Consider the following 12,557-nt stretch of genomic DNA (forward strand, 5'->3'; position numbering starts at 1 on the left):
GCAACACCTTAACCAAACAACATATCTTGCAGGAGGCGGCTCTGGCTCTCGCTGTTCATTAAGGATGCATACCAAAATCATACATGGAACAAAAAATATATATGTACGTATACTTATTCTTACCCCATTGATTAATATCAGTGGTAATAAAAATTGAGAACTAACTCACTTGTATAAATATTACAGAATTGGTAACAACCACCCTTGAAAAAGGCTCAAGAGGAAGCCGAAACGCGTAGAGACAAACGCAGGAAAAAATCTCTGACCTATAGAGATTATCCTAAATTGTCACCAATTTCACACGTGTCACATAACTTTCTGACTTCTGACTCCTCTTCACTTGGTCTATCACCCAACACTCACAACTATGTACTGTATCATATTTAATCTAAGATATTAAATACTTATCGTTTTTATAAACTGCTATTTTCTGAAATATTATTACTTGCCTAAAAAGTCCCATCCAACTTGGCTTGAGGTACCAACCCCCACATACAAACCTTCCAGGGACGACAGCAAAACCCACACCCTTTCTAGGCTAATAGTGATCGAAAACTTTATATATTGCCCTTTACCCCTTGGAGGTGCTGGCCTGCCCTGCAGCCAGTGTATTATCTGAACGTGTATTTAGCACGGCTGGGGGCGTTATCACAGACAAGCGCAGCCGCCTGTCCAGAGCCAATGTGGACAAGCTCACATTCATTAAAATTAACCAGGCATTGATCCCACAGGACTTGTCCATACCTTGTGCAGAATAGACATGTATACCGGCCTTATCCAGTCATTGTTGTATTTTTGATCTTTCTCACTCTTTTGGGGTGTACCCTAATTAATTAAAAAAAAATTGAAAATTAAAAACAAAAACCAGTGTTGGCTACCTCGTCCTCCTCCACCGCCGCTTCCACCTACACCGCCACATCCACCACCACCTCAACCTCCCTCCTACTCCATATGGGCCTCGTCCTCCTAGATCAAGATGATTCTTTTTTTATTTTTATGTTTTTTATGTTATTTTAAGTTATTTCCCTATCCACATTTGTTTGCAGAGCACTTGCCATGCTCTTAAGAAGATTTTGCTGCCATTTGCAGCCCTTTAGCCCTTTCCATGTTTTTTAAGCCATTTTAGTGCTCAAAAGTTCAGGTCACCATTGACTGGGGTTCGGGATCGGGGTAAAGTTCGGGTTAAGTTCAGGTCACGAACCCGGACTTTTTTTTCAAGTTCGGCTGAACCCAGACATCCAGGTGTTCGCTCAACTCTAGTAGAGAGGGCACAAACGCATCATGGATGCTGGGAATTCTACAGATCATCAGGCTGGACAACTACCAGTCAGTACTCACTTTATTTTTTTTTTACATACCATTGGGATACCATTTATAAAAGCCTGCTGAAACATGGTACAATTTATTTATTTTTTTTATTCTGTAGCCAGAATTCCCATTAAAGCCTACCAAATGTGAGGAAAAATTATCTAATATTCCAGTTACAGAAAAGTCCCCTTTTTAGTCTCCTGCAGAATGCAATTACGAGATTGGGGACCGAGAATTCCTAGCTATCATTTTAGCTCTTAAAGAATGGAGGCATCTCCTCAAGGGTACCACTGTGCCAGTCCTTATTTTGACTGACCATAAGAATCTAACATTCTTGTCGGAGGCTAAACGCTTATCTCCCAGAAGGGCATGATGGGCTCTTTTTCAGTCAAGCTTCAATTACATCAATTTGCATCTGCGTCTACTACATATGAAATCAACCAGTACTTTTGTTTTCTGGATAGCATAGGGTTTGCGTAGATCATTCTATCATCCCTATATGAAGGAAACGACTCTGTTATCTATATGTTTTGCTACTCCTGGCCTTTTTTCATATGTTTTTATGAAATTTGTAATACTGTTATCTGTGATATCAAAAACACAGTATATACTTTTAATACATGTTGTTAAACCCAATAAAAATTATTATTTTATATTTAATGTCTATTTATGTCTATTAGTCCCATGAAGGTACCCCTCTAAAGAGTCCCCCCCCCCTTCGCCGCCTTTGTTTCCTTTCATTTTCCAATACTTGGGACGTGGGTACCTATACCCCAAGTACCCCACATACAATGCCTTGCGAAAGTATTCGGCCCCCTCTAACTTTTCGCCCATTTGCCACATTTTAGGCTTCAAACATAAAGATATAAAACTGTATTTTTTTGTGAAGAATCAACAGCAAGTGGGACACAATCATGAAGTGGAACGAGATTTATTGGATATTTCAAACTTTTTTAACAAATAAAAAACTGAAATATTGGGCGTGCAAAATTATTCAGCCCCCTTAAGTTAATACTTTTTAGCGCCACCTTTTGCTGCGATTACAGCTGTAAGTCGCTTGGGGTATGTCTCTATCAGTTTCGCACATTGAGAGACTGAAATTTTTTCCCATTCCTTCTTGCAAAACAGCTCGAGCTCAGTGAGGTTGGATGGAGAGCGTTTATGAACAGCAGTTTTCAGTTCATTCCACAGATTCTCTATTGGATTTAGGTCTGGACTTTGACTTGGCCATTCTAACACCTGGATATGTTTATTTGTGAACCATTCCATTGTAGATTTTGCTTTATGTTTTGGATCATTGTCTTGTTGTAAGACAAATCTCCGTCCCAGTCTCAGGTCTTTTGCAGACTCCATCAGGTTTTCTTCCAGAATGGTCCTGTATTTGGCTCCATCCATCTTCCCATCAATTTTAACCATCTTCCCTGTCCCTGCTGAAGAAAAGCAGGCCCAAACCATGATGCTGCCACCACCATGTTTGACAGTGGGGATGGTGTGTTCAGGGTGATGAGCTGTGTTGCTTTTATGCCAAACATAACGTTTTGCATTGTTGCCAAAAAGTTTGATTTTGGTTTCATCTGACCAGAGCACCTGATGATAAATAGAATCCACCTGTGTGTAATCAAGTCTCCGTATAAATGCACCTGCACTGTGATAGTCTCAGAGGTCCGTTTAAAGCGCAGAGAGCAACATGAAGAACAAGGAACACACCAGGCAGGTACGAGATACTGTTGTGGAGAAGTTTAAAGCTGGATTTGGATACAAAAAGATTTCCCAAGCTTTAAACATCCCAAGGAGCACTGTGCAAGCGATAATATTGAAATGGAAGGAGTATCAGACCACTGCAAATCTACGAAGACATGGTCGTCCCTCTAAACTTTCAGCTCATACGAGGAGAAGACTGATAAGAGATGCAGCCAAGAGGCCCATGATCACTCTAAGAAGCTGCCTACATCCAAAGAACTGGCATCCATTTTCGCTCGAGAGATCTTTGGGTTACATAGGTTTAGGCCGAGGTTATCATCTCGGACAGGGGTAGACAGTTTGTGTCCAGGTTTTGGCAAGTCTTTTGTGCACCGTTGGGAATTCAGCTTTCCTTCTCCTGGGTGTGTCACCCACAGTCCAATGGGGCCATAGAATGAGCCAATCAAGCCTTGGAGCAGTTCCTAAATTTCCACATTTCTTACCACAATAACAATTGTTAGAACTCCTACCTTGGGTGGAGTTTGCTCACAATAATGCCATCAATGCTGCTTCCCGATTGTCTCCATTTATGGCGAATTATGGTTTCCAGCCACCCATGTTGCCTGACACATTTGTTCCTCAAAGAATTGCTGCATTAGAGGAGCATCTCTGTGATCTCTGTTCCACTTGGGTGCAGGTCCAAGAGTCCTTTTGACATGCCAGTGATAGATACAGACTCCATTCTGACAGGCGATGCCTACCTTTACCTTCCTACCAGGTTGGGGAGAGGGTCTGGCTGTCATCTCATTACCTCTGACTCCACATTCCCTCACTGAAACTGGCACCATGCTATATTGGGTCTTTCCATATTCTACGTGGGATCAACCAGTGGCTTACGTATTTTGACTTTCCTTCTAACATGCGTATTTTGAATATATTTCATGTTTTCTTATTTAAACCTTTGGTGTGCAACTACTTCACTACCTCTGCACCAAGTCCTCACCTGGTTTAGGTTGAGAACCATGAGGAGTATGAGATACAATCAAGCAATGACTGCCATAGGTTCCATGGGCGCATACAGTACCTTTTTCATTGGAGAGGATACAATCCAGAGGAATGCTTTTGAGTCTCATCCTCGGACGTACATGCTCCTGCCCTCCTCTGTGCTTTCCATAGATGTTTCCCCTTAAACCAGGTGCCCCTCCGAGGTGAAGGGGTTGTTGAGGAGGGGGGCACTGTTAGGGCTGGGTTTGCAGCAGCTCTCTTCTCTGTGCATAGACTGTTCAGCTGTCAGATAATTGTCAGCACTCATTGTTTCCTCAGTGGCTCACCTGATTATCATTATCTGCTCATGAGACCCGCCTACAGCCAGCCCCTTCTGGCTTTTTAAACTGCCTTGTTTATTCCTTTCCTGCTTTCGCCTGGTCAACATATTTGTAGTTTGTCTGCTGTGTTCCTGTGAAATTCTTTGCCTGGCTGATGTCCCTTCTGGTTCCTGATCCTGTTCCTCTTCCTCTGACTACACTGATTTCTAGTTTCCTGATCACTGGCCGGTCTGACTTCCCATTTTGGCTTCCGACCCCTGGCTTATGTTTGACTACGTTTACTGTTCTGTACCATTTTTTACCATTACATTAAAGGTGTGGTTTTTCACTGCATTTTCTGTCTCAGTCTGATTCATAGTTCCTGACATATTGTCAGTCAGGTATCAGTAAAATGTGTATTCTTAGTCCTAGGTATCAGTGGAGTGTGTATTGTTAATCCTGAGTACCAATGGAATGTATATTGTATATCAAGGTATCAGTGGGGTGTGTGGTGTTAGTCTTTATTCCCTCTTGCATGCATATTGTCAGTCCTGGGTATCAGTAGAGTGTGTATTCTCAGTCCTGGGTATTAGTGGAATGAAAATTATCATTCCCAAGTATCACTGGAATATGTAATATCAGTTCCAGGTATCATAGGAATGTAAATTTTCACTTCACATGTATGCATTAAATGCATATAATCACTGTTACTTTGTGGTTTTAGCATTTCACATTTACCTTTTGTTCACTATTATTAGTGATATTAACCACTTGCCGACCGCCTGCCGCAGATATACTCCCCATGGAAAAAGAACAATGGTCTGCTGTTGTAAACACAGCAGACTGTTGTTCTCTCTGGAATGAACACAGAGTGACTGTGATCCTCCTATTTAAGATCACAGGTCTCTGTGTTGATTCCACAAGTCCCTCTCGCATACATAGTAATATCACTGGTCCCCCAAAAAGTGTCAAAAATGTCAGTTAGCAGTTAGTACTAGTTAAAAAATAAATAAATAAAAATTACATAAATCTTTCCCCTTGTTTGTAGACACGATAACTTTTGTGCAAACAAATCAAAATACACTTATTGGGATCTTATTGGGATTTTTTTTTACCAAAAATATGTAGCAGAATACAAATTGATATAAAAAGGTGTAATAGAATCACTCTTATATGTATGAATCAAATTAAAACACTAGCAGCGCTAATATATGCATATCACAATAATATGCTACTAAATCAATTGCATCAACGGATATAACATTCGTATACAGCAACTGTTTTGCAGATACATTAAAGTCCCAACTGAAAAGAGATGATAAGTCCAGTCTGGCTGAAGAATACAAATTGGCCTAAAAGGATGAAAAAATTTGATTTTCTTTTTTCTTTTTCTTATTGGAAATGTTATATAGCTGAAAGTGAAAAATATTGTTTTTTTTTTTTCAGAATGTATGCTTTATTTTTTGTGCTTATAGCACAATAAATAAAAATTGCATAGGTGATCAAATACCACCAAAAGAAAGCTTTATTTGTGGATAAAAAAATACATCAATTTTATTAGTGTACAGCATTGCATGACCGCGCAATTGTAATGCAGTGCCGAATCGCAAAAAATGGCCTAGTCATTAACCACTTGCCGACCGGTCACGTTGACCGTACTGCGGCAAAGTGGCTTGATTCCGTCCAGCGACGTAGACCTACGTCGCTGGACTCCTCCCCCTGTAGGTGGCGCTCACGCGCCACCGGAGGCGCGCTCCTGCTGTTTTCCGTCACAGCGGGAGTCAGGCCAGGGGAGGAGTGGCGGCCGTTGTTCTCTCTGGAACAAACACAGAGCACCTATTTAGGATCATAGGTCTCTGTGTTGATTCCACAAACTCATCCCCCTCACAGTTAGAAAACATGCCCTAGGCTCACATTTCACCCTTTGATCTCTCCTGGGTTAACCCCTTCCCTGACAATGTCCTTATTACAGTAACAGTGCATATTTTTAGCACTGATTACTGTAGTAATATCCCTGGTTCCCCCAAAAGTGTCAAAAATATTTGTTAGGGGTCCGATATGTTTGCTAAAAAACGCAGTTCGCCGACATTACTAGTAAAAATAATTAAATAAATAAAAATGACATACAGTCAGGTCCATAAATATTAGGGAATCGACACAGTTCTAATCGTTTTGGCTCTCAACACCACCACAATGGATTTGAAATGAAACAAACAAGATGTGCTTTAACTTGACTTTCAGCTTTAATTTGAGGGTATTTACATCCATATCAGGTGAACGGTGTAGGAATTACAACAGTTTGTATATGTGCCTCCCAATTTTTAAGGGACCAAAAGTAATGGGACAGATTAACAATCATACATCAAACTTTCACTTTTTAATACTTGGTTGCAAATCCTTTGCAGTCAATTACAGCCTGAAGTCTGGAACGCATAGACATTACCAGATGCTGGGTTTCATCCCTGGTGATGATCTGCCAGGCCTCTACTGCAACTTTCTTCAGTTCCGGCTTGTTCTTGGGGCATTTTCCCTTCAGTTTTGTCTTCAGCAAGTGAAGTGCATGCTCAATCGGATTCAGGTCAGGTGATTGACTTGGCCATTGCATAACATTTCACTTCTTTCCCTTAAAAAACTCTTTGGTTGCTTTCGCAGTATGCTTAGGCTCATTGTTCATCTGCACTGTGAAGTGTCATCCAATGAGTTCTGAAGCATTTGGCTGAATATGAGCAGATAATATTGCCCAAAACACTTCAGAATTCCTTCTGCTGCTTTTGTCAGCAGTCACATCATCAATAAATACAAGAGAACCAGTTTCATTGGCAGCCATACATGCCCACACTATGACGCTACCACCACCATGCTTCACTGATGAGGTGGTATGCTTTGGATCATGAGCAGTTCCTTTCCTTCTCCACACTCTTCTCTTCCCATCACTCTGGTACAAGTTGATCTTGGTCTCATCTGTCCATAGGATGTTGTTCCAGAACTGTGAAGGCTTTTTTAGATGTTGTTTGGCAAACTCTAATCTGGCCTTCCTGTTTTTGAGGCTTACCAATAGTTTACATCTTGTGGTGAACCCTCTGTATTCATTCTGGTGAAGTCTTCTCTTGATTGTTGACTTTGACACACATACAACTACCTCCTGGAGAGTGTTCTTGATCTGGCCAACTGTTGTGAAGGGTGTTTTCTTCACCAGGGAAATAATTCTTTGGTCACCCAGCACAGTTGTTTTCCGTGGTCTTCTGGGTCTTTTAGGGTTGCTGAGCTCACCGATGCGTTCTTTCTTTTTAAGGATGTTCCAAACAGTTGATTTGGCCACACCTAATATTTTTGCTATCTCTCTTATGGGTTTGTTTTTGTTTTTTTCAGCCTAACGATGGCTTGCTTCACTGATAGTGACAGCTCTTTGGATCTCATATTGAGAGTTGACAGCAACAGATTCCAAATGCAAATAGCACACTTGAAATGAACTCTAGACTTGTATCTGCTCCTTGTAAATGGGATAATGAGGATAAATGGGATAAAAATTTAAAATGAATATCATTGATTTATTTTCCACCATCACAATGAAACTATTAATTTAACGTTCACCTTTAATAAATTTATAAGCACCACTAATATATGAATATATGTCATAGTTGGCACCACCAATATATGAATATACGTCATATTTTAATATGTTACACTAATAATTCACCTTATTTTCCAATAATTCAAAATAAACATAATTAATTTAATTTAATAAAATATTGGAATTAATATCCAGCACTATTCACTCCATTTCCTAATAATTTAAAATAAACATTATTAATTTAATAAAATATTGGAATTAATATCCAGCAGTATGCATCATCAATTTAATAAAAATAATAATAAAATTATGTGTCACATTTTACATATGCAAAATTAGACATTTATATTATATCCATAGAGGTTTAAGAATATATATATATAGATTTTTCATACCTTTTTTACTTATTATTATTGTAATTAGGTTCATAATAATGATTAAATAAGTAATAACAGTGGTTGTATCGTATGTTTGTATCGTTTGGATAAGACTAATAAAGTTTGTTTGTGTAAACAAGAAGTAGCACTGATGTACTATGCGAGAACATTTTTCATTGTTCTTAAATATGCGTAGTAATAAGTATATCTGATTAGTGAATGCCCATATGAGGATTTAGTAGTTTAGTAGAACAGAATCTATATATCTGAAATGCCGGAAAAATTATACAATTTTTAAGCACCTGATATGATGTCCGTTCGTGCTTGATATAAATAGAACTCTGCCGACCGGATATGATGTCTTTGAAAACGCCCAATAGGCGGGCGAAACGCGTTGACGCGCTACCGGTGCGGCTGTAATGCATCGTCACATCCGGTTTACTTCCTGGATTGTCTGTGGAGCGCACGCTATCAGCGGCGTCCACCATTACGTGTTCTATTTCTCTGCGTTTTTTTACTACTGTCTTGTAAGTATGTTTTTATTGCTTTGAGGCCAATAAATTACCTAAACATACTACACCATCTGCGGTCCTTTTGTTTTATATTTGGGGCGTACGGAGGTCTTCCTTGGAGCGATCCCTTGCAAGATATCCCGATCTTGGATTACCCCCCAACAGGAGCCTGAGTGCAATAGTAAAATGGATTTTACAAGCGTTTGAGACTCATTATTGTGGTGAGTAGGGAACCAAGAGGGTTTGCCAATCTCCTGAGCACCGTTTGGATTACCATTTCTGCACCTGAGCACTTTATTGGATATATCACTGTTAAGGACTGATTTATCATTATTTATTTGTCAAATATTTATCAATTTGTTTTATATCACTTTTATTAATTTTTAAATAGATTGCTAGCGCTGTTTTAAATTTGTTTAACTATACTCTTATCTAAGACTTACTTAGAGATACAGCAGCTGCACATAATTTATTATAGGTTTTTACATTGTATTTCATTTTAGCACTAACATTGTTATTATCACTATAAGCGTGGGTTTTAATTTAATATACACATTGTAAATAATACAATTATATAATGTTGAAAATTCATGATAAGATTGTGATTCAAATCCCTAGTTCTTCAAAAACTCCATGTTCAGATAAAGTATATTGATCTTCTGCAATGCAGTGTGCCAAAACATGAAATCCTCTCATCTATTTATAAAAATGTATGATAAACAGTACATACCATCCTTGTTAAATCACTGTGACCAGTCCAAGGAAATGTGCTCTCTCAATCCTCTGGACACAGGCTAATTTTTCTATCCATACCTAAAGTAACATAATAGCTAGGTCAGACATGCTTGCATTTCTTTGCAGGTCAAACATAGATCACATCTGAACACTTCCCCCTTTTTAAGTCTGCATTAAGATGTAAGGGGATATCAATAAAAGCCCCATAGTGTAAGAACATCTGCCAAATGCACTTATGAATAAAGTGAACTAAAGCACTTGCTCAGCAAAGGAGAGTATTTAATAGAACAACTCATACAATGTGCACACAATGAAATAACTACATGAAGCCGCACACGCTAAAGCACAACTTCTTGGTTCGAACATGTGCAACATCAGTCTCCACCTTATGCGCTTCCTCCTTAGAAAGATAATTGACTAAAAAATTACTGAAGAGGTAACTCTAATACAGTAACTCGTGGGGGTTTCCTTTGCAGTAATTTTTAACATTCATTTTAAAATATATAATAATATGATCATGCAAGGTTTTTTTTTTTTTTTTCGTTTCAAAACCCACATTTTAAGTTAGCATTATATAAAATAAGAACATTAGTAGATATAGTATACTGTTTCATAGGTCAAATATATTTAAAACATTTGGTAAAGGTGAAATCACACTGCAGAGCATAATTTTACTCTCAATCCCATAAGATTTCATCTTCCAGGAAACAACTGTCCTCAACTCACACTTTGCTGGAACACAGGGGTTATTACCTCCTGGAACATGAGAAGATTGTTAAAATGATTAATTCTAGAGCTGCCACCCTTACTGTATGTGATGTAACATAATATAGAAATACACTAAGGTCATATCTGAATATGAGACAAATGTATATTTATTAACATGAACAGAATATAGTTTATGGATTACAGTGTCAAAAGAACACTAGCCTAGTTAGGAAATATTTTTTAGTCATTATGAAAGTGATAAGAATGGATCTTTGTACAGTATACTGTATATTAAGGATACTAATTCATATCATTACTTTTTTTCAGTTACGTTTTTCAATAGTCAGTACCTCTGCTTTAATGACATATTATACAGCATTTTATACTTTTGATTATTTTTCACAACAATTTAAGACTAATTTCAGACAAATATAAAGTAGAATATTTACTGATCGGATACACTCTATGTAATGTAAATATTGTTAAATCACAGCATGCTAGAAAATATAACACAATAAAACAGTTTAAATAATATTTGTTTTTGGCTTATACGCAGTCAATGAACAAAGGCAATTATGCAGAATGAATTTTAGCCTACCCCTGCTGAGTTGGATGAAATTCAAGCTCTTAGTGGCCCTGTCAGTACCAGTGGACTCGGCAAAATTCAATTGTAAAATCTAAGAACAAGTAGAAATTTGTTGGCTGAAAAGTAACTACATTTGATTCAGACAGCTGCGATTGCCATGGCTATCTCAATACTATAGCTGGCAGTGTAGATTTAACAACTAAAAATGTGAATAAAGGAATCTGATGATTTCCCCTTGTGACCTTTTGGGAAACAGACTAATTAGCTGAGTATGGTGGGAAACTAGACTAAGTTTCAAACTGAGTTTTAATGTCCTGACACATAAAGATAGTCATATGCTATTAATTTACCTGTACACAGTAAAGTTGCCAATCACTGTTCCAATAAATGTTTGCATTAGGTGAAAATATGAATTTGTATATTAATAGCTTTGCTAAGAGTCAAAATACAACAGGGGTATTGTTTACAATGACTATGGTTCTAAGTGCCCGTACTGATTTGAGCCTGCATTCATAGCTAGTAGTAGCTGATTTAAAATGGTTGTAAACCCTCACATATACCGAGTGAAGTGACTGGCCTCAGGTGATGCACAGAAATGAAACAAATCCTCCTACATAAGTTGTACTTGTCTATCTGCCGTCCTTTCTTCTCTACATCCATTCAAAATGTTGAATTGTAAAGCTTGCCTAAGAGTTCAGAAAGAAAGTGGGCAGAGAGCCAGTGTACACTTTGCAGAGCTCAGTGAGAAGAGCTCTGAGAGCTTATGGGAAAAAGGAAAAACTGCTACCACATATCACTGCCTGGGGCTGAATGTAAACAAGGGGGTTGGGACAGTCTAATGACAATAACCAAATACATCCATCACCATATTTAGTCAAAAACATATTCTGGAATTCCCGCTGTATTGTTTACAAACTGGCAGGCAGCCAGAGTCATTGGCAGCCTCTGGAATCTTAGCAACCAATAATACTGTGCAGAAGTGTCATTGGTTACTACTGTGCACAGCCAAAAGTATTCATTTATTGGTTGTAGTAATACTGCAAATACAGACAGTCCTCGGCTTACAAATATTAGACTTAGAAACTACTCCTACTTACAAACAGCGGAAGACAACAGGAAGTGAGAGATCTACCCCTAGGAAGGGAAATTCACTACTGTAATAGTTATAATGGGAAAAAGGTGTCTCCACTGAAGCTTTATCACCAATCATTGTTTCCACAACCACCCAAAATTTTCAAAATCCAATTGTCACAGGGACATAAAGTGAGGTGAAATCTTCTGAACAAGGACATAGACAGCAAATCAAAAGTTACAAGGGTTAACCCTTCTCTATGCTATCCAAAAAACGTAAAAAATATTTTATTTGGCTGGAGCTACACCTAAAAAATGTACCTATTCCGTCTTACATACAAATTTAACTTAAGAACAAACCTACAAAACCTATCTTGTTTGTACCCGGAAACTGCCTGTAAATGAATTACTTTCTGCTGCAGAAGCAGCAGGACGTCCAACCTGGCAAACCAGCCAAATAGTTTGATTGGTCCACGAGCACTGGACACTCAAAATTTGGGTCAAACCCTGCATTCTGCTGAAACCCTGTGTTTGGATCAAACTCTGCAACCCTGCGTTTGGGTTAAACTCTGCATTCTGCTGAACCCAAACCTCATCCCTAGATAGTAGTTAGTGGGTCTATTCATACAGAACATTGATATACTGTATATGATGACTGTAACAGTCTTATGTCAAGCTAAAAAAACATTTTTTCCTCTATTCTTT

The sequence above is a fragment of the Pelophylax lessonae genome (assembly GCF_965119305.1).
Source record: "Pelophylax lessonae genome assembly, chromosome: 2".
NCBI classification, from domain to species: domain Eukaryota; kingdom Metazoa; phylum Chordata; class Amphibia; order Anura; family Ranidae; genus Pelophylax; species Pelophylax lessonae.